General features: G+C 43.6%; 1 long non-coding RNA gene across 3 annotated transcripts in view; it reads right to left on the bottom strand.

Annotated features, from left to right (window-relative positions):
- Positions 1-25,195, bottom strand: part of LOC138526132 (uncharacterized) — a 186,674-nt gene that overhangs the window by 55,441 nt on the left and 106,038 nt on the right. For all 3 annotated transcript variants that reach the window (XR_011283503.1, XR_011283504.1, XR_011283505.1), the window contains one exon: positions 889-1,090. This is a non-coding gene — a long non-coding RNA (uncharacterized lncRNA). The remainder of the gene's footprint in view (positions 1-888; positions 1,091-25,195) is intronic.

The following is a 25,195-nucleotide window of genomic DNA, read 5'->3' as shown; positions in this document are numbered from 1 at the left end:
TATGGGAGTTATAATTCAAAACATCTGGCGGGCCACATAATGAGTAAACACAGTATAGATGCCCCACAGTAGAAGTATAAATGCTTTTTAGTTTTAGTGATGTACTTTGTAGGAATGTTTCATAGCATTTAATGTTAATTCTTTTACACAATGGTAATAGAAAGTGGTTGCTATGAGTTCTAGGAGTTGAGCCAGGACAGAAAATGTTGACTAAATTCTAAACCTGTCAGGTGTTCAAGCATAGAGTGTACTCTTGTTATAAAGCATAGAGACCTAGCTTCCTCTGAAGTCTTGCACCAGGTATATAATTTTTCTCTTCTGGAAAACCTTCCTCTGCCCCAGTTAGGTGTTGGTGCCACCTGTGGGGAGGTGATAAAGTGTTGGCAAGTAGGGTATGCTGACAATCATACCAAACATACTGGAAAACTGACCTACTGTTTCTGCCGCTGAATATCCCGGTATTACCGGGATACTACAGGCGGCGAAAAGGTGGTAAATCCCCATTTTACAGAGTCTCATCTCGTTGGAGGGGATTGTCAGTATTTCCGGCACTGGTAGTACTGGTGCTGGAAATGCCGGCAGTTTTTTTGCTAGTCGGGGGCATGATTTACTTCCAGCTCTTTGCTGGAGACATATCAGCAGCCTTCACCGGCAACGTGAAAATTGCTGGTCACGGAATTATCAGAGGTTTTCCTGGCAATTTTCCCAGACCGGCAAACTTATAAGGACCCCCATAGAGTATGTTTCCCCTTATAATAATACGTACTAAACATATGCATAGTAAGAGGCCTTCAGTCTTGCAACATGTCTAGTCTCCCTCTCACTAATACTAGAGAAGGATTGCTTTCTGTTTAAGACACGAAAGTGAACGTCATCTTTACCACCCACCTTTTGCACTTTGTTTTCCAGCTAGAAAGTGTTCTTGGAGACAGGAAGGAGGACTAGATGTTCTTCTACTGGCATGCTTGTCCACAATTGGATGAATGGCTTCTCTCCTTCTGAATGTTAGTTTTCTGCGGTGCAGGTGTCATTCAGAAGGGGAGTATGGAGGACACATTGGACCACATATTGGTGCAGGTGGATTCATACCCTGGATGTTAAAAAGGAACAGACATTTCCAGTTAAAACTTGAAAAAAAACGTTAAAACTGTTGTTCGCTGCTGAATAGTAAATGCATGTGTCTTAAAGCGTAATGTATGCCTCTGTGCATTAAATAGAATCTAAATGACCTCTCAAGATAGTGAGGCATATTACACCTCCAAAAGAGTAAATGGCCTAAATACGTGTATAGTGTGAAATGAGTGAAGGTTTCTTACACGTGCATTTCAGTCACCCAGCCGTTTCATGGCGCACAATAAGTTGGTTAATTGCAATGAATACTACAGCTGCCTCTTTCAGCTCTGAATCACACAGCATCTGATCGAACTGCAGCTTTCCGAGCCTTCAGAAATCTACATAACAGCTTCCCAGAGGTTTGGTGTTTCCCTGTATGAGAAGCCACCTAAAACAAAACAGCATTCAGAGCTAAATGGCTACATGGGCTGCGGGCCAATAACCACAGCCCTGGAGCAAGGCATAACACGGCCTATTAGCAGGCTTAGCTCTGCTCCCCTCTCTCCTCTGTAGCATGGATCAGCAATTATACGGTGATTTACTGACACTCATCAATACGTGCAATTTGCTAGTGACAGCCTGCAGCATGTCAAACTTGATGCAGCGTTCCACAGGAAGCATGCAAGCACTATAGCCACTGGCTAAGCGGCCCCCCCAGGGGTAACTGTGTGAACATGTACGCTAATTAAGACAGATGGCGATTTAGCACGGTCCGCATGTGCTTATGATACTGGGAACTTTGCTACACAGTCATCACCAAAGAGTCGGACTGCACCCGCACGCACGCCTCTCTCAACCAGGTCCAAGTGCAGGCTGCTCATCAAATAAAATGCCGATCTGTTTGCACATGAAAGATTTGCTAAATTCCATTTGAAGTGATACATTCATCAGAGTCTACATGCCATCCAAAATCATCATAGGTCATGAATAAATACAGTGTTGACTCAGGACCATGACTATATTAACAGTATTTCTAAAATGACATAAGCCTTGACTCATGTGACCTTGCACTCTAAACGGATGCTATTTCTGAAACAGCAAACAATAAATGCCTAAATACAGGCATGCATGTGTACAATTGTAGTTTGACCTTTTCCATTACAAGTAACACGGGGCACCTTGCTGACCTGCCAAAGCACTAATGAAGCCAGGTCCATCTCATCATCAGTGCCTTCACAAAGAATGGACGCCTGTGATTTCGCAGTGTGTGTGCATGTGACATCTGGATATTTGATGCACAGAAATCTCATAAGAGTAGGCCTGCAACTGTTTATGAATCTCGCCCAACTGCAACTATGTGCATGCTACTAAACAAATGAAATATAAAGCTACAAATGAACAGAATATTTTGTATTAGTGAAGTTATCCATTGTGCCAGTGAGGCGAGGTTACAGGGGTAACAAAATTGGCAAGACCCACACCCCACACTGTGCCTTGCAAGGTGACTGGTCATTGTGGTTCAGTTCTTGTGCGCCCGATTCCTGCACCCCGCGGTACTGGCATTGTGTCAGCACCTGTTCCCTTTAACTGTTGATGGTGGCTGGTATTGAGGACTGTTACTCTTCAGCCCGGGGCTGCAGGGCCACGTTTGGCAATTTCGCGAAGGCGACTTTTGATGCCATCTCAAAGACTTACAGCTACCTGATCCCGGATCAGTGGAAGGAGACAGTCTTCACCAAGTGTCCTTACCAGGAGTACCCTGACCACTCAGCTAAGACCTAGACCAGAGTGTCTGTGCAGAACACTGAGGCAGCAGCTGTTCCTGGTGCTACTCCAGCATAACCTTCTCATGCCAGCAAATAAAAACGGTTAGACATTGGAGAAAAAAAACACACAAATCAGAATACAATGTAAATAAAGTCGTTTCTAAACATGGACAACAATCCAATGTCAAGATTAAAAAGAGTGCTGACCAGGGCTCTTACTATAGTACACAAAATTAGGAACAACGTTAGGTTAAGGTGTGAAACGGGATGGGCTTATGTACAAATATGTCTAAATGCTTGCAAACAAAGGTATTTTCTTACTGAGTGCCACGTGTCGTGTTTTCAGTATGAGCTGCCCCCACTGTTGATGCACTAATAATCCAGAATTTATGAAGGGCCTTTCTTCCAGGGCTCAAGTCGAGGGTACATGCGGGTGGACGGAGTCCCCCCACTTTTTTCAGAGGGCACCACATTCAATTGGTATGTTAATTGTTAATGAGTCCCTCCACCTTTTTTTTACGACTTGAACCCTGGTTTCATTGATAGTTCATCATGGATCTCTACAACACTATGCATGGAAGACCTGACTGACCTGCTAATAGCATGGCTGCTTTGCCGCACTGCCCAGCGCCCTGCTTAATTAACCTCTCGCATATAAATGACATTCCCAATCATAATTAAATGCACAATATCTGTAAGACTATGGGAACTTGGGATCAGATTTGCCGAATCATGAGTATTACTAATCAATACAAACTTTTATGAACCAGAGAACAAGCCCCACACAACACACTGACCACCTGTTACCTCTGTCCCGAAACGGTCAGAAAGAGTGGAGGACCGGGAACTGGGAGACCTTTACATAGGACAGCAACAATGACATCAGCGATGACATCACACACAGCCTCAAATATGACATCACTAATGAATCCCTGATGACCTACATTGTGCACAGCACATTCATGGTGCGGGTCAAGCAGGGTACGGCCTGCCGCTATTTCCTTTGCGTCATGTGCAGAGGTGATGTTATTGGTGATGAGATTTGTGATGATATGGGCAGTGCATGAAGGGTGGGATTAAGGTTACATTCCGACTAACTAGTAACTGCTGGGCTATTATGCATGGCTATGACAATACGACAAACATACTCGTCCTCAGCACTTGAGAGATTAAATACGTTTTGCGGTTTTGGAATGCAAACATAATGTCACTCAAGATAAGTTTTCCTGTGAATTTGAATTTCCTTTCTCAAAGACTTGAGTTATATGCTGTAAGTGTAACCTTGACTTTAACTTAAATTAATTTTGTGAATGTAATGTTTGTGATGACATACTTCCATCAATTCTGCAGTCACAAGGCCACCATCTACCCTGCATACAGGACATAACCAGATGGTGTGCTCCAATGGAAGTGCATGAAAGGCCTTTTCTGCCTCCTGTGTAAAAGCCTTGTAGATAGTGTACCTGGCCATGCCCCTCACCAGGGCATAATTCCCTCTTGGAAATACGCCAGGAACGAGGTAAGTTTAATCTTGGGGCACTCTGTGGTTGGTGTTTGAAGAGGCAGGGGTGTTCTACTGATCAATGACTACTTAAGCATGAGAATTGGGGCAATTAGGGGATGGTTAGGATTAGTTATCGTGTAGGCTCAAGCACTGTTCAATTGATAATAGACCAAGCCAGAGTTAGGGAATTAGTGTACAATTTTGTATGGGGTTTACTGGCAAATGATTTGTGAGGGGGTGTTGTGCACACCAAACCAGGAGAAGGCAGAAGCAAAGAAAACCCCAAAAGCATTTTGGAGGTGTGGGAGTGCACCAAAAGAGTTTTAGGCCCATGTTTATTATGCAGATGTGGGAGTACACTAACGCAGCCTAGGCACATGCAGATTTAGTAGGCAGGGCAATACATGAAAGCATTCCTTAGAACATATGAATTTTGCAGGCAGGGAAGTACCCAAAGCAGGCACAAGTGAATTTTCTAGGTGGGGCAATAACACCAAGCAGTCCTGTGAATGTTTGTAGGTGGTAGAGTATGTATTAGCGACTGCGGAAGTGTAGGCACACGTGGAAGAGTACGCCAAAGCAGTCCTTAGAAGGCATGAGTTTTGGTAGGTGAGGAATTATGTCCAAGCAGTCTTAGGTACGTATGCATATTGCAAGCAGAGGAGAACGCACAATCAGTGTTGGGGAGTCTTGATTATTTTGCAGCAGGTTTGAGTAAAACTAGCATGTCAGATTCTGCTGCAGCAACAAAACATGGAAGTAGAGGGGGTAGATACCTGGAGGAATGTATCAGTTGTGGCTTTTCACCTGCTACAGAAGTATCTGTTTCTCTGGGAAAAGCCCAAATAGTACATAGGTCTGTGAGCCAGTCACAGCAATCAATCAGTAGCGGCAGAGTTCATACTTTGGAAGAAACAGGGGCATCTGTGAATACATGTAATTATAGATGCATCTCTGTCTTACTTATGTTTGGGGACAGTGGTAGATATTCTGGTAGAGAAAGAAGATGTTGAGCCCCACCATCGAAAATGCAAGAGGGAGAAGATATGACATCACCTTAGCAAAAAAAGAGAGCAATACACAGATGATGAACAATAAGTGATTCTTGAAAATTCCCCAACAAACCAACTCAAAACTCTTTTACTATTCATTTGATGTCTCCAAATACCAACCTCTAAACAAAATGAAACACATTGTTTTAATAGTGCAATCGTATTAATACAACATAGTAAAACTACACCCCACAATGACAACAAACAAGTACATAATTGCAATAAATAAAAAGAGAAAAAACTGAAAAAGTTGGAAATAACCCTCTACATATTTGGTGCTGTACAAGAAAAATCTACATGTTTCTGTCCCTGGCAACATATCAGGCCTTGTTCAGGGGCAAGTAAAAGGTGTGCAGAAATCAAGAAAAAGAAACCTGTGAAGATTTGGGGATATGAAATGGAAGGTCATTTATATTGTCAAGACACACTTATTTAGAAGAAAAGGTATGAGGTAGTTGAAAAAATATATTGCAAAAGTTGTTGTGCCCTGCTGTGTCACCCTAATCTGTAGGGGGAATATTCAATGTACTGGTTGGTTTCATTTTCATTCAACAAGATATGTGTTTCTTACAATGCAATGTGACCTCAGCTAGTTGCCCATTTTCCATCTATGTATGGTCCATTTTTTGACCGCAATAGCTGTTCAAATGGTCTATTTTTTCTCTTGTTTAGCATGTTTATTTTAAAAAAAATCGTACATATTGTTATTTTGATAGTTCTTGTGTGTCTATTGTCTATTTCCATTGTATGTGTTCATTTTTGTATGGATCCTTATCTTTATATGGAGACAATAAACAATATATATTTGGACACCCATGTGGTTGTGGCTGAGAGGAGATAGATTCAGAAGAGATCTCCCTGCCTGTTCTGACAAGCTGAGAGGTAGCCGACCATAGCTGGATGGTCCAGTTACCGCACACCAATCGAGAGCCAGAGAAGCAGGTAGAAGCACCATGACGATTTGTTTGGCATATTAAGGTAGACCTGGGAAGAAAGGTAAGAGGCTATCTTTCCACTGTCTGGAACCGCACATCAGATTAAAGAGTTTATGGCTGTGGAAAGAGATATAGTCCATTCAAACCTGGTTAAGACCCAAGAACACCAAAAATTCAAAATGTATATTTATTCATTTACATAACGCACCAAGCCCTGAGGCATCTGGGCGCATGTCTTACAGGTGCATATGTTACGCAATTGCATACAATTAAAGTAATACAACCAGTTCATTGAAAGTCCAAAAAAGAAGTTCAGGCAAACAGGCATGAGGATACAAACATTTCTTGGTCTCTTGCGAGAAGACCCAGGTTTTTACGTTTTTCCATGAATACATGGTAGGAAGGTTCAGATCTTAAGGTTAATGGTAAAGTATTCCACAGCTTAGCTGCTAATACAGAGATACTACTGCCTCCTGCCTTCTGGAGCTTGAACCTAGTAATCTTAAGGCAATGTGATTGTGAGGACATGGTTGGGCGGTCTGAGATGTTTCATGAGAAATTGGTCGTCAAGTATCTAGGTGCTAAATTAGCAAGGCACTTGTGAGAAAGTGACAGAGATTTAAATGCAATTCGCTGGTTAACAGAGAGCCAGTGCAAGTTACATCTAGACACAGAGATATGGTGAGATCTAGGGATATTCAACATGGATCTAAGGGAATTATTTTGGATTACTTGCATCTTTTTTAAGTTTCACTGGTTAGTTCCTAGGTAGAGCGCATTACAATAGTCTAATTTTGATAGGACTAGTGCTCTGGCTATGGATATGCAATTGGTTGTATTTAGGAACGGTCTACAGGTATTAATTTACAGGTTTGAACCGTAGAGGAAGCTTTGGCATTGATTTGTCTTGTCACAGTTAGTGCAGAGTCAATATAGATGCCTAGCACATCCTTAGAGACCTTTTTGATGCTGCCGTCGATGTTGAATAAGTTAAACTGTCCATCTAATCCGTTAAGTTTCATTTGGAATCCTAAGAGGAGTAGTTCTGTCTTGTCATCATTAAGACAGAATCCGTGCTTAGCCATCCAGACTTGTATGATCCGGTAAGTGAAATGTAATACTTTTTAGTCAGTGTTGTTATCACCAGTGATAGGGATGAGTATGTGGGTGTCAAGCGCATAGTTGGTGTAGGTGACACCCAAATAATCTAGATCGTCTAAGAGAGGCTTCATGAGTGCATTGTAGAATGTTGGCGACACACAGGATCCCTGAGGGACTCCACATGTGACGGGAGCTGGCTCAGCAGAAGCTGAGGAAGGAAAGAACCTCATGGATCGTTATCAAGGAATGACTGTATCCAGGTATTGGCTTTGTCAGAGAAGTGTGCTGCGGATGAGAGGTGGTTACTTAAGACTTTGTGATTTACTAATTCAAAGGCAGCCGTTAGGTCTAGTAGAAGGAGGGCTAGTTTGCCTTTGTCTTTTAAATCGTCCATTTGTGTCTTTAAGTCAATCAGAGCCGGTTCCGTACCCTGTCTTGGTCTGAAGCCGGTTTTCCTGAGAAAAAGAAGGTTGTTATTTTCGAGATGTTCTTGTATCTGCAGGTAGGCTGCTCTATAAAGAATTATCAGTAGAAATGATACAGTAGCGATCAGTCTGTAATTAGTAGAGATGTTTGGATCTAGTATAGGTTTTTTAATAGGGGAAGGACCCATGCATCTTTTACGTTAGTGGGGACTATGCTGGTTTCAAAAGAGGAATTAATTAAAGTGGTGATGAAGGGTGCCAGTTCTTTAGCTGCATCTTTGATGATGCGACAACAGCAAATATCTCCCTGGCATTTAGAGGGTTTTAGTTTACTGATTATGTCCTCAGCCTCTTTACTGGCGAGAGGAGAGTAGTTGAAAAGCGTATGCATATTAGGGTGGGGTTCTGAGGGAAGAGGTTGAGATATGTCAGAGGAGAGACTGGGTTTTTTCCATTCTGTTTTAGCTTGTAATATTGTTATTTTGTCCAATAATGCTTTCTGATTGTTAGTACACCATGTTATATCTTTGGTGCAGGTGTCCGGTGGTGAGGCCAGGGATTCCAACTCTCTAAGTATGTTGAGCAATTCTTTGGTATTGGATTTTGCTTTGAGGATTCGTGTAAGTGTCTTTTTTGGTCTGAAGAATGGCCTCTTTGTAGTTGAGGAATGCTATTAGGAATTTGACTGTGTTGAGGGTTGAAGAAAGACTCTTCCATAATGTTTCTGCATTTCTTTTGATTTTCCACAATGTTCTGAGGTGCAGAGTGAACCAAGAGTTTAGATGGGTGCAGGGTTTGGCTCTGCACATTTTTAGCGGCATTATTGTTTAAATGGCATTATGTAGGGTCTGGTTGTATAAGTCTACTAAGACAGTAGGGTCCGTGATTGTGGTAGTGAAGTTGATAATCGGCTGTAGCAAGGGAAGTAGTTTCTCAACTGTTATGTTGCAGTTATTTCTGGTACATATGGGTGGAGCTAGAGGGTTCTGTTGATTGAGATGATTACCTTCCTTGATAGTGAATGTGATAAAGTGGTGGTCCAACCAGGCGCACAGTGTGTTAGAGAGGATATTTGTGTCGCAGTTGAAATCAGCCAACCAATCTAGTGTCCTTCCTTTTATTGTGTGTAGGTTTGGAGGTGCTATGTAGAAAGCCCAATTCTGAAATAGTATTAGCAGCAAGGGCTAATGCATTGACATCTTTGGGGTCCTCGAAGCCTAGATTGAGATCGACCAGTAGTATGATTTACAATCCAGGTTTAATATTAGCGGTGAGGAGTAGTGTAATGTATTCTTCGAAGATAGAGAGAAGCCCCGGTGGTCTATACATGAGGTGGATAGTAATTGTTTGAGATGTTTGATAGGTAGCTTAATAGAAAGTCATTCTGCTGAGGGAAAGGTTTGATTAGGTGTTGGCCTGTTAGGCAGAATCATCTGCAGTACACTTTGGGAACACTACAGGCCATTAGGACTACAAGTGTAAGCACAATTTCACCTTTGGTACAAGCCTGTACTACACAGTAAAGTGGTAGCGATGGCTGAGCAGCCAGACTTATCTCAAGAGTTTAAGTGAGCAGTAGAACAAGTTACACAAGGTTTCTTGGTAAAAGAACATACATTTATTTACTCAGTCAGTTAGAAAACATTACACTAGCATAAGCAGCTCAATATAACACACTAATACACCACAATAATCCAACCGGTAAGTAAATGAACAAGTTTAGCTCCTGTGAAGTGGGAGCAAAATGGCACTGCAGATACTTAATAAAGGGATACAAAGAGAAGGTTATAAGAATAGACAGCCCAAATCCATTCATAGGCAAGGCAAAGGGTTTCAGTTAAATACAACCAGCAATTCTTCTCATAGGCCTGGGCCAAAGTCAATGGTCCATAGTCTTTGTGTAGGATAGCACAGTTCTGGTAGATAACGGCTACGTCTTTGCCACAGAGTTTAGAAGAATTTGGCTAGGCGAAAAGTTTGACGAATGTTTAGAGAAGGACAAGCCTTTGAAGTTGAGGAAAGTTTCAAGCACTTTCTGGATGGCTGAAAATAGTTCTAGACCGTGTTTGCACAGTAACTTGTCAATGAAGAAAGCTGTAGCTGAGGCAGTTGTTCCTGGCAGTTCGAGCAGATCTCGCTGTTCCTGGGCTTCAGTCATGGGGACAAGAAGGAGGATGTCACGACGTTCCTGCACTGCCCAGGGATGAGGACAAAAACTGTAGCAAAACGTTGGTTTAAGGTGTGAGTGCCTTAAAGTCCACAAGCTGGTTTCCTTCCCTCTGGCTATCCGGTTTCCAACAGCACTCTGATGAAAATTCGACCAGATAAGGACGGTGTCCAGGTGGTTTACGAGTTGGTTATTCCCACCAATTTCAAGGGAAGAAGTTAACCTTGAAGGGCTTCTCTATCGATTGGAGTTTCAGGCATTTCGGACCTGCAGCAGGGCTTCACCAGTCGTCCAGGAGTTGCAGCAGTCCTCTTCCTTCAGTTCATCTTCGGTTCTTTGGTTCCAGTGGTCGACTCTGCTTTCCAAGTCCCAGAGACCTGCTTTTAAACAGTTTTCCCCCATTCATTCCAGCCTGGCTGTTACTCACACAGCAGGGTGGCTGTCCTTGCCGGACAGTCAGCCAGCCAATCACGTCAGAGTGCATTCAGGTGTTCTAGGAGACTATGCACAGGGGGTTTTGGGCACCTCCCTCACATCCTGTCCACCCCAGACAGTCAGGCCCAAGAGGAGGGCTTTAGCACTGAAGCCTGCCAAAGGCCAACAAACAAAAGGACCAAACCTGGTTTGGCGCGCATAGACAAACACAAGATGACCAGAGTCTGTTTTTACAGATAGGTCTTGGACGCCATATTAAAAAACATGGCTGACCCGATTTTTAGCTACCGTTGTTAACGGTCGGGAAAAATCACAGTAGTTGATCTAAACCACTGCCACCAGCCATTTAAAGTAGGAAAAGGGTAACATTTGACTGTTACATGAGTGTTTTGACTCAGGGGAAGCTAAGCAACTCCTCCAGCAATTTATAGGAAGAGAGTGTGTGCTGGGTCAGTAAATTTAAAAAGACTAGTAAAGCCAATTTAACTTTACAGGCTCTGGGAGATGGTAGTCAGTCCCACAGAAGGTATTTAAACCTTGGGGAGTCTGCAAGACACTGCTGTGCTACTGAGGTGCTGTGTGACATACAGAAAACGATGATGCCACTGGAGTTGTTTTAAAACTCCATAACCAAAGAACACAAAAGTAAAACACACACAAAATTCATGGAAGAGTGGGAAAAAAGGCTCACACTCTTCCCAGGTAAAAAAATAAAATCCTAGAAATCCAGCAAAGTTGTGGGGGGTCTCAAAATGTAAGGGAAATCAGCACATTATGAGAATTCTCCCCAACAGGGCCTAAGGCCTAATGTTGTTTTGGCAATAAAGGCGATGCCTCTGCCGTTAGAGGACTCTCTGTCTAGTGGAGTGATAGAATACTCATCTGGAATGGCAAGAGAGAGTAAGGGTCCTGCCGCAATATGATAAAAAGGGCGTCAATCTGTCTTTCTATTTTTCTCTTGGACAGAAGGTCCGAGTACTACTCCCTACTTCTGACCATGCAATGGTGTCTTCCTCCATGGTTGCTAATGACCAGTCTCTTGTCACAAGAGACAGGCGGGTTACATTTTGTACCGTCAGACCTTCCATCATCCCAACAACAAGGCATCCAAGACAATGTAAACCAACTCATGGATGTCTTTAGCTGTGAACATGGGAGAGTGAAAGGGATTTGCCATCATATATAAATGCACTCCACCAGAAAGATCATTAACCTTAAGCCATATCCGATCCCCAAAGTCCGAAAATAAATAGTTCTCCAAGAGGTGGAGAAAATCCTGGCCGTGGATATTATTGAACCATCATAAAGTCTGTGGTCCTCTCCAATACTCCCGGTGGCAAATCCCAATCAACCACAGAGGATTTGCATAGACTTTAGAACACTCAATGCTGTGTGCCAATTAGCCAATTACCCGATGCCACACATTGACACCCTTATTGATCGAGTGGGCTCGGTCGTCTATCGCTCCACGTTTTCACTTTAAGGTCCTTCCATTTGGGCTCCATGGTGCTCCTGCCACTTTCCAGAGATTAATGGACTAGATTCTGCAACCCTATTCCAGCTTTTGCAGCACTTATCTGGATGATATTGTTATCCATAGAAAAACCTGAGGCAAACATATGTTCCACCTGTATAAAGTTACTCGAGCCCTAAGACTAGCTGGCCTAACTGCCAACCCCAAGAGGTGGTCGGTCATTTTTTCGAAAAAATAATGTCAAATGACAATTTTTTCGAAAAAATGTCGAAAAAAAAATGTCGAATTCCGTTTTTTTAAATGATATATTTATTTTGGGGTTCGGGATAGAAAAAATGGGTAAAACAAAAAAAAATTTCAAAAGGGGGGTTGGGGGAACCCCCCATTTCGAATAAAAAATGCATTTAAAAAAAATTCAAAAATTTTTTTTCAAATTTTTTTTCTTCGGAAAAATGACTTGACATTATTGGTTTCTACATTATGACTATAAACCCCCCAAGAAATGACACTTAGCTCAATTAGCAGTAAAATACTTGGGTTTCTTTGTGGGCAATGGGTTGATTCATCCACACTTAGAAAGAGTTCAAGCTGTTCTAGAAACTACAGTGTCCAAGACAAAACCAGATTTTAATGCTTTGCTAAGACTTACAGGCTACTACAGGAGGTCCATACCTAAGTATTCTGCCTTCACCTACTGTTTGACAGAAAAGTTATAGGCTGCTAAACCTCAGAAAGTATTACGGCAGAAAGAAGATCAGGTCTGTTTTGATACCCTGAAGTTCATCCTATGTAACAGACGCATCTTAAAAGTCCCCCCTTTAACAACAAGTTTTTGTTTCAAACAGACACTTCAAAGGTGGGGCTAGGATCAGCTTTATTGCAAGAATATGATGGAGTGGCACATCCCGTGCTGTACATCAGCCAGAAATGATTCCCAGGGGAGAGCAGTTATGCCACTATTGAGTTGGTGACCTTAGCGATAAAATGGGCCAAAGGATACCTCAAATATAATCTCAAGGATAGGAAGTTTAAACTGATTACGGACCATTCACCCCTTAGATGGCTCATTCTTAGAAAAGACACCAACCATAGTGAAATGCCCTGGTTTCTCAGATGTCAACCTTTCTGTTTTAGTGTCAAGCACAGAAGAGGAAAGGAACAGGGAAACATGGATTTCCTGTCCCATTTTGCATTATAAAATGAGGAAGCCAGCAGCATACAGGGAACGGCATGTGATGAATCCTGAGATGTTGTCACTTTTCCCTGAGGGGGAGCCTCTTCCCATGAGGCTAGGGAGGTGAGGCCACTAACCGACATTCCCCCTGCGGGCCCTCCCCAGTGGGAGGATCTCATGGGCAGAGACTCCCCGTCTGGGGATGAAGACAATCACCTGGGGTTTATGCAGCACCTTATTGGTACTCATGGCCAGTTGTGCATGGAAGGGGATGAATCAAAAAAATCACTGAACCGCTCCCTCGATAATAAAGACAGTAAAGACAATGGGGGTCATTAGCAGTTGCGAGGTAGCCATGGTGCTGTTAGTGCCATGGCTGCCTCCAAACTCGAGTCCGAGTTCGGGCTCCTTTAATGGGGACTTACCGGGTCATTCCAACCTTAAAGGACCCGGGAAGTCCCCATTCAAAATACCCATCCCCATTCCCATTCCCATTTGAGCCCCCATAGGGCTCAATGGGGAGGGAGCTAATAACGGGCCCGTTAATAACTGGCCCGTTATTAGATCCCTGGTCCCTTAGCGGCTCCCGCTAAGGGCGGCTGGTAAAACTAGCCGTCCTTAGGGGGATCTACTAAGGGACCTAGTAATGTGGCGGTAAGGGGTTAACGTCACCGGCATCCTTACCGGCGCTGTTAACCCCTTACCGCCGCACTCGAAATGACCCCAAATGACCCCTTACTCGTCAGTCTAACTGCAACAGGGGAAGGGGAGGAATAACAAGGGGCCAATCAGATGGTCCATTACATGGGAATGTGTTACAATAGACCCTCATCCCTCTGCCCCTAAAACAGTGAAATGTTCACTGGTGAATTCCTGGTTCTAAAGCCATGCCCTATTGGAAAGTTCCTGAAATGCACCATGTCCACCGTGAGAAAATCTGCCGTTTCATGCGTGTGAAAGAATTCCTAATGCCATTGGAGGGCAATTGTACTTCCGGTATTTTAAGCACATCGAAATGGGGACCTTATTTATGCCGGACACTGCCTGTAGAGCAACAATCCTGCAGGGAATTCATTCATGGGTTCCGGCCCCTGGTGGCACTTAAATGTTGCCCCTGGCACCCATCACATGACCGTGAAGGATCACACACTCGTGCCGACGTGAGTCAACAGTGACAAGGCTGGTTGAATGGCAGAGTAGTAAGCCCCAGCCATCACATGTCAATGATCACGTGTGAAACGAAAACAAGTTTGTTTTTGGCCGTACTGCATTGCCAGGCAAGAGATGAAATGAAATGAGGGACAGGGCCACACCCACCGCAGATGCAGGATGAAAGAAAAAGGCGGGGGTCCAACTCACCCATAATGTTTAACACACCTGATCTAATATAAATGTTACAGAGAGAAAAACAGACTGTAACAGTTGGCAAATAATGTTCAGAGAAAACAACCCCTGGAGATGTATTTATTGCAACAGAGAATCACAAGAAAATAGTGCAGCAAAACAAGGGAGAATACGATCTGTTCTCCGTATATGAAATATGCAGATGTGCAGTACATATACATCCTGTGCACTTTTTCTGGTAATGATGAATCCCAAATAACAACATGATTTCCAATAGGATGGATCATCAATCATAACAAATTTAATTCTATCCGTGTGCAACCCACAATACTTGAAACACACAGCACATCTACATCCTGTGTACCTTGTCTGGTAATGTTGAATCCAAAAAATTAGAACATAATTTCCAGTGCGATGGTTCATCAATCACAACAAATTGAAATGTAACCATATATGACCCACAGTACTTTGCCACACAATACATATATGTTCCATGTACATCGTATGCGAATGATGGAAAAATAGATTTACTACGGAAAAATGGACATACTCATAGGGTCCTGAACACAAAGGCCCCTGAAAACAAACACGTCATGAGGCATCAACCTACAAAGGTGGGTAACATCTATGTACACCTCCTTACCGGAGCAGTGGACACCAGTGAGCAGCTGTTGTGGCCCAGAGGAGGTCGAGCCAGACAAGACCTATCTGCCCAACCTGACAAGCAGAGCGGTAGCCTGACCATAACTAGATGGTCCGGTAACCACAAACCAATCAAGAACTAGAGAAGCGGAGAGAAGACCCTAGAATCCGACAAACCACTGGAAGACGAGCAGCAGAGCTGCCACAGAAGCACGCAATCCTGGGACAAACCAGAACATTGCCTGATCTCAGTCAAACGTATGGGGAAGTTCCGGAGACCCAGCAGAGAGTCAAGGCAGGCAGTGAGGGGGGTCCTGCATCCGAGGAATGCTCCCTTAGCTCAGTGGCATAACAGAAGTCACTGAACACCAGAAAAAGGTCTGGGGCCCGAATGTAAAGAGTGAGAAGGTCAGTGGGGAAAGTAAAACCACCGACCACCGAGAAGTGTCTGGACCCCTTATCAGTATTCCAGTTTAAGTCATCTTATTTTTGGCATAGCCTGGCAAGAGAGTGAACCAGGACTGCTAAATCAAAGCAGTAGAGAAATACGGGTCTGGAACCCTCACCCACAAGAAAAGAGAAGCGCAAACCATCTTCCTTGTGGCAGTACTTGTCAGGAGAGTGCACCAAGTCTGCCTACGTCTGGAGACTGGGAAGCCTGGGTCTTGGACTCTCAAGGTGCAAGACTGAAAGTGTTGAATTGTGAAACCAAAGTGAACCAGAAGAAGGGAGTCATTCCCCTGTTTGCATCAAACTCTGAAGTCAAGACACCAGGAGAGGGGAGTCATTCTCCTGGTAACCAATGCCAGGGGAAGGGATTAAATCCCCCTGGATGTGGTGAACTGTAAAATCAAGATGCCAAGAGAAGGGAGTCATTCCCCTTGTAACCAAAGCTGAAAATACTTTCTGATACAGAGGGTGAAATGATAAGGAGTGTGCCTTCCAAGGAGAAGTGCTGGAACTTCGTCTTTTGTGTTGGATGACAATTATGACCCAGGCAAAGGAGTCATTTCCCTAAGAAGAAGTCAAAACCTTGAAGTGAACTTTTATCCCGAGTCCAAAAGAAGGGAGTCATTCTTCTGGACCAAAAGTGTAAGGGTCAAAGTAGGGTTTTTGACACAGGACAGTGGACTATTGATTTACACGAACTTTCTGACAGAGCCCTTAGCATTTTAGTTGGGTCAGAGAAACCTCCTTTAGAGATAGAGAAAGTTAGGTTTTCTCTTTATTTTCTTGGCTAATAAAAGTCTATACTAATTCCTATGCCACTTGTGTATCAGTCCCCTCCTTCTGCACCTCACAGGCTCTTAAAACTGAAACTGAGCCACATAATGTGGAAAATGAATACAATTACAGCTTACCGATAAACGTGTGTTGAGTTGGGAAGTTTTGTTCATCAGTAAATGGGAACAAGAGGAACGAAGAAAAATAACTCTACATTGCTGAATGTTGAGTATGTGGAGGTAAGAGCCTCACACAGGGAGAAAACAAATTGGATGCCAAATATGGTACGAAAAAGTTCCTGTGGGAGATCTTCTGGAGCGGTTGCTGAAGGACATTGGAATACATGCCGAAAACACAAGTATTTTGCAACTAATTGGTGATATCTGAGCTGTCACTCAGGAAAAAAGGCTATCCAGGATAGAACAGAGGCCACCATACTGCTAGTGCAGATAAAACTGAACGTTACAACCACAAAATTGCTCGCCTGAATGGAACATGGGCGACCATCTGGCTGATGGTCACTTGGAAATGAAACTTAAGAAACTAAAGGATGGCACCTGAATAGGGGTGAAATTGTCAAACAACATGGTATCTAATATATATGCATATACTGCGCAAGGCACATAATGACAGAATCATAAATATAGACATAGCAGAAAGGCATAATTATTCTAAATGAAACATACAAAAATAATTTGAAGGAAACATTGTTGCAGAAAACAAAGCTAAAAATTCCATCAAGCATAACGAGCTGCAGGTGTAGTGACCAGCCACAAAAGACGGGACGACTGATTCAAAATGAAGGATGGCAAAGATAATTGCTTGGAAAATATAGAGCACAAGGCATCAATATCTGTATGTCAGAATGTGTTAAAAATCTGAGGTTCTGCCAGATTCTTGATGATGTTTAATGAGGAGCTACTGGTTACCTGGCGATATTAGTGAACACATGTTGAATTGTCTAAATATGATGTGGGCGGATGCAGATCAGCCAATGTAGGAACAATAAGAGAAAGGCATAATGTTACATTCAATCAGTTGTTTGAATTGAGACAATTACGTCTTTGAGACCTATTTTGTGTGCTCTGCTTAAGGCCAATGTAAAACTCCTTACTAGGTTTAGTAAGGTGACAAACTGAAAAGGTACTGCAGTGACACAGGCCTGTGGAGCAAGACAAGCCCATACATCTTAGTTATTGTAGGCTACATTTTTAGGTTATTGGTGTCACAACCTTATGTACTTGCAGCTGCTTGTTTTGCCACACATGGAATACAATGTATTGATCTGAGAGAGAAAGAGAGAGAAAGAACAAGAGAGAGAGATAGAGACAGAGCGATTGACAGGGATAGAGTGAGCCGGTGAAATGGGACCTTGTAAGAGGAAAGTGATGAGAATGGAGGGTAGCAGGTTGTTTGTCTTCTAAGACCTATTCCCTATTCCCTAACTAACTGTCTCCGTCTTAGATCTGCTACCACTTTACACTACTGTTAGGAAAGATTTCATAATTGTATGTAGTTTTCCCTCCATGTGTCAACCCCCAAACTTTTTTCTGCTGTTTAGACACCATTGACTGACTTTGCCAGAGAAGCACAGCCTTCAGCAGCACTCCTCTGGGCTTTCGCTCACTTTTTTATGGGGAAACTGACATGCCCTTAAGATAGTCAGTACTGGGAGTCTTTTCCTCATGTTGCAACTTTTGGGCAACATGTAACAAGTGTGCAATGTATCTTACCATACAGCACACTTGGGTCTACAGTCATTTGCAAAGGCCCTAGATACTCTTGCTGGACGTGTCATGAACTGTGCAGATGCGTCATGGACAGGACTGGTGGCAGCCATCTTTTCACATTATTTTTAACCCTTTTCTGCCATGTTAACCACGTTAACTGCGTTTGGCACAAATAGGTGGCCTGGCTCCAAAATGGCCATGCCACGAGGTTCTTTGTCCTGTCCTTGGGCCATCTTGCCTCTTCACCTTTCCCAGGTCGAGTCGACCCGGGTCAGTCCTTATTTGGTCATGCACTTTCCCGTGAATCCCAATGCTTTTGCGGGCTTCTGCATGCCTTATGTGTGCGCCTCCAGGATGTGGGTTGAAACGTCTGGTTCCAATACACATCCTGGGTGCCAGAGAGTCTGGAGTGCCATGAATGCCTGGGACCACCGTGGTCCATGATTGGTCCACGTATGGAGTGTGTGTTTGTGAGCAGATCTCCCATTGGCTCCTCTCCATTTTGGCGCAAAGGGAACTTTGGATAAGAGGAGGCGAAAACACCACTACCATGTCAATCTCCTGAGTTCTCACTGAACAAAGGTTAGGATCCAAGTATCCTGCAATACGAAGCCGAGTCGAGGAACTGCTGGTGACCGGCTGGAAGGTTTGGCACCCTGAGCCCGCCGTCATCCCGTGGGACCCCTCTGCATCTGGTCCACTATTCCATTGGGCTTTGACCCATTGGAATTGTGGAACCAACTATTCTCGGCACCGTCATCAAACCCTGCAAGTAAGCTTTCTCAGAAGTGTCCCTGGGCCAACCATTGGACTGACCAGCTTACCCAGTTGCTTTGCTCTGTCACCGTCACTGTTTCAAGCAGGCCCTCAAAACTTGGCATACTGCTAGCTCTGTGTCCCCAGCACCTTCACACCGAATTTCGTACACTTAGCGTACCCAGGTCTGAAGTGAGACGAGTGCCAGGGCTGGAGTAAACGCGGTTACCGTGTTGCCATGCCACGACAACGTCCTTTGCAATTCTGCTGCATTTGTGACCCTCTTGCCCCTGAAGCCTGCTGCAGTGAAACTGGATCGATTCATCCACCCGGAGCAGAGAAATCTCCACTGTCCCATTTGGGAATCATCTCTGTATCTCAGGAACTGAAAGGTGCTGAGATGTCCTTTTTGCCGCATTCGAACATGCAAGCGAAGTGGACTGAACTGGCGAAGTTTGGGTCCGCTTGCGTTGGAGACCGGTGAGTACTCCATACCCCAACCAGTGGCCCCTAGTGCAAGGGCCCATTTTTACGCACATGTGGCCGCTGGGGGTCCCCTCTCCTTTCCACTGCTATTGTGAAATAGCGACTCAATCCCGAACTCTCGAACTGCCTCTGCCTTCATGTGGAGGTCCTTCTTGAATAGTGGGAACTTGTTCTGCATCGCCTAATCTACCTTCCCGAGCTGCTAGAGACCCCTGAAGAGACCCTATTCTGCCCATTGGCACAACCGCATGCACTGGCATTGCATGTACTATTGATCACAAGGCTCTTCTCTTCTTAGGGCTTGGACTGCCTCTTAGTTAGGTGAATTGTTGATGTCGAACTGGGCCTAAAGACTATCTGCACTGCCTGTTTCCTTCCCCTCTAGGTTTGTCACCATATTTTGTGCACTTAACCCTTTATACCCTGATGGTCTTGTATATACATTGTATTGATAGTGTTGTGTTGGTCTACCTAGTTTTACTGTGATTCTTTTGCTATGGTCTATGCTACAAAGGCCTTGTAATAGATGTGTCTATATTTTTGATATAACACCTGTCTGGAGTAATTTGTAGGTGTCCTTGCTTTGTGTGCTCATTGAGGTCCTTCAGTCACCCTCACCCCTCATGAGACTTAGTCTTGACCGCCTGCCATAGCTACCCTGATTGGTCTGGCTTGTCCAGAGGCTACCCTGCTCCAAGAAACTAGGGTGGCCTTCTGAACCTTTTCCCACCAGGTCAGAGTTCAGAAATCCATCTTAACAACTACACACATAAACCCCACACAGATGACCACCTAAGACCTAGTTGTTAGACAATCAACGCTAACTGAGTTACAACTAAGTTCTCATCTTTAGACTTTTCACACTCTCCTACAACAGCAGCTAACAAGACCCAAAGTATTGTAGCCTTTTAGATATTGGGGTCTTCCCTATAGATAACATACGCCCAAGATTTTCCACCAAACCCAAATAAAGCAGATTGGCATTCATGAATTGGGTTCTTGCGACCCGCACCCATCAACATCAAAGGATTCACATCTACCTTTTCCACTATCGAACTAATGAGCCCCAACCCACATTTTTCTTACAGAGCCAAGTACAGCGAGCCCAACAATAGTGGCTGATTGGCGCTTTCAAAGACCACTTACATTAAATTACATTACTGGACAATCTATTAAATTGGTACCCTGCTTCAAAAGGGGAATGGGTTATGTAGTTTAGAAGTGCTCCTTTTAAGAAGATGTCAATGGATTAAAATGATTTTTTTAATGTTGTTGGAGAGATTAGAAAAGATATTTACACATACCAGCCTGTCCCATTGTGAATCATAAGGAAGCTTGTCTGAGAGTGCCTCCCTGTTGTTGCTTGAGGCTCGCTTGTAACTTTTCTTTACATGCTTTTAGAGTATCCTCATTCATTAAATCAATTTACTTACCAAGATAGATGTACTACTCTTGAATTGGGATCTGTCAGAGCTATTTCTATGCATCGCAAAACTGCCCAACAGCTAAGGTCGCCCTGAGACTAAGCAGATGGAAGCTGTCAAAACGTAATGACAAATTCCTTGCATTAGGTTTAGCATAAGAATGCACCTTGATTAAATCGGTTTCTCAGTAGACAGCAATGTCAACAAAGTCTCCCTCTTAGCCACTAATGTGGCAGATGAGCCTGAGGTGTGGGATAATAGTGTTCCCCATCCCCCAAAATCGGTGTCTAAGGTTGGTGAGCTGTTTCAGATCCCAAAACATCATTTACGTAGCATTTCTACGAGATGTTATGGAAATAAGTTTGATGTGGAGTGGATTTGCCATGAGTGACTCTATATTGGGATTGGCCACATCATGGTTTATCGTAGCTCCCATGGCTGTACCACTTATCTGTTGATACAATTTATGTTCAAAATGAAAACATGTTTTTGGTAAGTGCTATATTGTTACATATTTATTTATTTATTGTTTGCTTGTTAGACACTTATACAATAAGAAAATATAGTCTTAAAACCGCCACAGGGCAGGGAGGGAGCGTGGGTGGAAAATACATAAAAACAATATTTAAGAGCAATGGGGGAAAAAGGTGGAAGGGACGAACCTACTATGCCTTGTGATTATTCAGAGCGTGCAAGTGCAGCAAGGAAGAGGGAAGAGGGGGTAAGTGCTGGGGAGTCCGAGCTCATGGGCGAGCCACAGAACAAGTGCTAGGGATGTTGAGTGCTACACAGACTGGGTCTGCGGGAAGTGTAAGTGCGAACCTCCAGGGCAGAGGGTGTGCAGATGGAAGTTCTGTGGATAGACAGGAGCTGGGGAGAATTAGTGTGGGAGGTCAGAGCCCTGAGGATGCATAAGGGCTTAGGATACAAACACAGTAGCTGTGCGATTAGCAGAGGAGAGAAGAATGGAAGGAGGAGGAAAAGAGGAAAGTCTTAAGGAGCTTCCGGAATTTGAGTAGAGCATGCTCCAGGTGCAGAGGGAGGGGGACAACATGATAAAATATCCTCAATACTAGAATAGTGGTGGAAGCCAAGATGCTGTCAAATTATCTCCTCTGCAGAGTCCTGGGGAAAACAGCTGTACACGGATTCTATGTCAAAAGTGATAAATACATTGACAGATTTGTCAAAAGTCAAGAAATGTTCCCACAACTGATTTCCTTAGAATCAAATCATAATGAGGAACTTGAAGATTATGATTTATCCCCTGATTCAAGATCAAGATTCAGACACCCCTACTACGAGAGCAGCAAAGACACAGAGTGAGACAACACATCAGAACAAGAGAGTGCAGGTATTGACACACACATGTAACTGTCAAGTGCAAGCACTGTGCACAGGAAGCAAGCTTAGCACACTTCCTGTGTTGCAGTTCATGGTCTTTCCAAAATCACCATGAAAAAACCATGCTAGTGGTAGATCAGATGAGTCACATGAACAGCATTAGCTTCTTCATCAGGTAGTCAAAAGCATCCATACAGCCTTCACTGCAAAGTACATCAAGGAGACATCAAGAAGCGGAATAGAATTGGACATGTGGAGTTATTTTACAGCAGAAAAGCAAACAAGCACATCTTGACATATGTGTGTGGTGCTTTTCTGCGGTAATCAGTGTCTTCAGAGGGAACTCGAGAACCAATATGTGCCTTTCTACTTGGTGGGCCCAAATGGGGAAAGCAAAAGGTGATAGATCATTCACCCACCTCTTAATTGCAGGGAAAACGCTGCCTTTGGGCACAATTACATCAGAGAGTTCTTTTGACCCACAGATGTTTACAAGCCCAGTTTGAATATCTCCTTTCACTCAATGCCCTAGCCCACTCCCTTAGACCATCTGAAAAATGCAATTATGAGTCAGCAGATTTCATTCCTTCATATGCTAGGTAGAGCAAATGTGAGAACAATGCAATGAAAACACAGGTTACTTCAATAACCAGAGCCTAAACATGAATGATGCATACCTAACAAACTAACAACTTCATAGTGGCAAGTGTTGGACAATGTTCGCTCTTTACTGCAGCCTTTTGAAGCATCCTCCGAGTGGGTTAGCCTATACATGATATCACTCAGGTTCTGTCATTGGTCTGTTGGAATTAGAACTGCCCAACATAATGCATGAACATAAACACTATGTCAATTCAGCAACAGGGCATTTGCCCCTGAAAAAGCTATCAACCTGCTGACAGGATCCAGGTATTGTTGCTATGAATGGGAATATGAAGTACCTTATAGCATCTTTTCTTGACCTATGGTTTAAAATCAAGGTGGCAACTTTCAAACAAACTGCATGCGAGGAGACTGAGTAAAACAAAAGTGGTTGTCTTTCACAACGGGACGTCCAATACATATGTAAGGATGCATTAAAGAGATATTTAAAAGACAAAATGGGAGAATTAAAGGCCAGAGATCAATTGTAATTGTAATTGAAATTTTTTTGTTGGGAATACAGTCGTCATTTTTAGGCCTTTAAGATTCCGAATGATCTAACACCAATAGCTAGCAAAGCATAGCTAGCATACTAGGGCAGAGACATATCTACTAGTGAAGTGCTTGCCAAAGTGTGAGGGGGCAGAGGGAGAGTAGCACACAAATCCGAAAACTGCAGTACTGGCCTGGCATTTCAGATCACTTGTTAGGTGGTCATGCAATGTGCCTAAGCATGAGTATTTCAAGCATGTCCACGCTAGGGAGGGGAGACAGAGGAAGGGCCGGACAGTCAGTCTTGCAAGATTTAGAACATTCAAGGTTGTGCAAGGGAGGGGGACAAGTGCGCTAGGTCCAGCAGGTGCCTGGGTTAAGTGCAGGGTGGTTGCCCCTCTCAAGGAGTGTATTGCAGTAGTGACAGGCAGAGTGAAGAGGCCCGGAGGCAAGGGCAGGACTGACGGGGGAGCCTGAGAATTGGGAGGGTCTGAAGGTGCACAAGGCGATTAGTCACCACTGAGCAGGTTGGGGAAGAGAAGGGAGGAGGGAAAGAAACAAAGAAAGGATGTTAACAGGGGAGAGAGAAAGAGGAAGAGAAGAGGTAGGTCTTGAGGAGTTCCCGGAACTTAAAAAGGTCTGGCTCAAGACAGAGAGAGGCAGTGAGGCTGTTCCAGAGGGAGGCACCTGCAGAGGATAAGGATCTAACCACAAATCTCTGTTTGGAGAAATGGCTTACCCGCAGAGGAGGAGGCTGAGTAGAGAGCTCTAGAAGGAGAGTATTTGGGAAGAGATCGTTGTAGATAGTAAGGGCCCAACACAGAAAGTGCATCAACTTCTGACACTGGTTCAGGGGGCACCATGACATGTTTTCAGACAGTGGAAAAGTGTTATAGAATGTGGGGCAGACTCCTTTCCCAGTATGGCTGCTGTGTGCATCAGTGTCCACACTAGAATTCCCCAGGACCACGGCAGACCAGATGTTTGATGTCTATGTCCTCAATTAATGCCATTTAGGTAGTGATGATGAGCCACTACAATTATGACTTGGTAAGTAATCAATATAGCAATCTGTACTTGTTAATGTAGCTATGGAAATACTAAGGTGCCCCTTGGGTAGGGTGTACCGTGAACAGGTATTTAGAGCTCCTGTACCTAATATCTCAGATCACAGGCAACACATCAGTAACACAAATATGAGAGAGCTTACTTTCCTAAAATGAAAATGAATATGCATCATATTGTCAAAGACTATCAAGGGAGAACACACCAGGCCTAGCAGTTGGATGAGTACAGAGCAGCTTCTTCAGATAATGAAGATTTGTGTGCAAGCCAGCTATAGTCACACAGATGGGGTGCTCGCAACAGGCTGGTGATTTTGACTCTGACAGAAGTGATTGATATGCAAACATCCATGATTATGCAATACTCAGCTCCTGACAGGCAGTTGAGAGCATTGCAAGAGTGACATTTTCATTTTCCCTTCATCCTAATTGTTTTTGTCTGTACCATTTACCAACTAATAAAGTAACTGTCTACATCATTGTACTATTCTCGCAAACTGGAGGTTCTGTTTCAAGCTACTTGCCACTACCAAATGACAACATCTAGGCATATGAGTTATGATACAGAATACCTTTGGACAGTAGGATTCTCTCTGTTCTCATTTTAGTACCATGTTTTACCAGCCAGGAGGACACATGATTTGGAACTAGTAATCAGCAGAGTGGGTATCAGAGCCCCAGTATCACACACTTATACTAGAGGTTCTTCCTCGATCTATTTAGCTCTACCATTCAGAAAACCCACTGACTATATCCAAGTACAACACTCACACTGGCGAGGTTCTGGCTCAATTCATTTGGCTCTACCTACCAGATAAGTCACTCCTATATTTCTTTCTGGACACTTCCAGTTTTCCAAGTTTTCATGTTTAATACTCTATTGCCCAGTCACTTACAAGAGGACAGGTTGGTCCTGGAGTATTATGTTTTACCATGACTTACAACACTGCACAGGATCCAG

This window comes from Ambystoma mexicanum, chromosome 7p, assembly GCF_040938575.1.
Source record: "Ambystoma mexicanum isolate Mex_15411 chromosome 7p, UKY_AmexF1_1, whole genome shotgun sequence".
Taxonomy (NCBI): Eukaryota; Metazoa; Chordata; class Amphibia; order Caudata; family Ambystomatidae; genus Ambystoma; species Ambystoma mexicanum.
The sequence above is the reverse complement of the archived record's forward strand: the minus strand, read 5'-3'. Positions and strand labels throughout refer to the sequence as shown.